Source organism: Habropoda laboriosa, unplaced genomic scaffold (assembly GCF_001263275.1).
Source record: "Habropoda laboriosa isolate 0110345459 unplaced genomic scaffold, ASM126327v1 scaffold269, whole genome shotgun sequence".
Classification (NCBI taxonomy): Eukaryota; Metazoa; Arthropoda; class Insecta; order Hymenoptera; family Apidae; genus Habropoda; species Habropoda laboriosa.
This window is the reverse complement of record NW_017100417.1, coordinates 448,687-450,891: the sequence shown is the minus strand read 5'-3', so window position 1 is coordinate 450,891 and position 2,205 is coordinate 448,687.

Below are 2,205 nucleotides of genomic sequence, written 5' to 3'. Positions count from 1 at the left end.
AAATGGAAAAGACAAATCGCGAATACAAATTAGCCAAAATATTGATTACTATTTGTAATTAATAATTCTGCAATTTATTTGTTAAAAATAAGCGATAGAAAATTCCAAATTGTTTACATTTTCAGAGCAACAGTTAATTTCTCGAAAAATTAACATATATCCGGCATACTACAGACGTTTCAATTCATTTTACGTTACGGTATGCTAATTAACAGAAAGTTCACGTACTTTCTGCTTCACGTGTTCAAATTATTTTCGTTTTCGATCAATTTTCTAGCGATTTTCTGCGTACAATCAACTAGAAATCATAACCGCGAGGAGTATCTCTGACTGCGTCAAAAGTATGGTGTTCGGGAGGAAACGAGATCAGTATGGTACGTTAGTGAGGTGGAAAAGTGGTTTCGAGAGACTTACCGGGAAAGCTTTATTGAAAAACTTGTTCCCTGCCTTTCAAGAAATGTAAAAATCGTAAAAGGTTTCCGCGAATCACGTGGAAAATACGGGTGACCAAACTATGCGCTAGATTTCCAATATCTCGTCCCGTTCATTCGTAGTTTATAAATGCGCGACAGAAACGTTATTTACAGGGACGTGGCCTGAAAAGTGTTCGGCAATTTTTCATGTAATTGTTTACGTCGCTCTTTTATTTACACCCGTCCGGTGTTATTTATTATGATAGTTCGTCCCGCTTTATTTATTATCCCCGGTTATTTATGACGACGGCTAGCTGTCGTTAATGTAATTCCTCCTTTTTTTCTTTCCTTTCTTTCGCTTTAAAAATCAATTTCGGCGAACCGTCGAATTTTTGATAAAATATCAGCTATCATTCGCACCCGTTGCAGCCTGTTTTACCGTTGAGCGGTATCGAGGAATGATAAGCATTCGATCGCTCTTTAACCTTTTTTACGGCAGCACGGCTGAAAGGAAACGGTATTGCTCTACAGCCTAGCAAATAGCGTTTGTCTACTCCACACGTTGCTCAAGAAACAATGACCGGATCGAGCATTTGGTTCGAGACGCTTGAGGTGAAGCACAGACGGAAATTTACATGCTCACTCAGGTGGCTGATCGCTACTATATGTCTACATTCCTGTATCACACTGACGCTGCCTCCTACACGCTAGACAACGACCCTTGCACCAATTTACCTAGGATCGATGTAGATCGTCCACTTTCTTCTGGTTAAGTTGCAATTCACTCCATTACTCCGCGAGATTACCGGGACGAATCAATCTGAATTCACTATCAAATTCACTGATTCCCACTCGAACCAATAATAGCCGATAATTGCACACCTGTGAACGACTGATTTTTATTTCACAGGAATAATTCAACGACCTTCTCGTAACCAATGTTAGCGGGGGCTTCCGGGTGTAAGCCGTGTCCAGAAGATTCCGATTAGTAATAAAGATATTAAGGAATAACGATTCTTCTGGACACGGCTTGCACCCCGAAGCCTCAGGTAACTAACATTAGTTACATTGAACTGGGCCGTGAAAGTTTCAAGACCTTCTCGTACTCTCCTTTTCTCACTTTCTTTAAAATGTTAATAAAACTGCGGTAAGACTGTATTATCAGCGTGTTGTTACTGTATAAAGCACTTTTAAATTTAACCCACCATTAACATTTGAAATGACGCCAGTTGTTTTGATTACATCAACTCCCGCTAGTTTTGCATAGTTGAATATTTGAATTAGTAATTCAGTACATTAAGAATGTTGTCGGAGGTACAGGGACTGTAACCTTGAGCATTGTTAATCCATATTTTGTTACTTGCTCGTTTGTCACTTTGATTTAGCAAATTAGGAAATTTCGAACGAACATGTCTGTCCGCGTTTTATCTTAGTTCGTGCGGTCTTTTTTTCTGAATTACCGTTGCATCGTAGATTTTGAGCAAATCTAACAGTCGCGGCGGTTGATTACGGCGCGAGATTGGATTGATGATGAAGGTGGATAGATTGGTGATAGCCTCAGACGAGTTCTCTTGCTTAACGACCTACGTACTGTAGTTTCCTATTGAAGTATTTGCAGATAGCGGTAGATGTACAGTCTGGATATGTGTTTTGGGTGTTCTAGTTCACTAACTGAATCATAGCTCACCGGCTAGCTGACATCGTCTCCGCTATTATTCTGTATTAAGCGTTTCTTATTCCACGTTTCTTAACCCTTTCGTGATCGAATTATGTTTCGACGTTCGTTCATTTG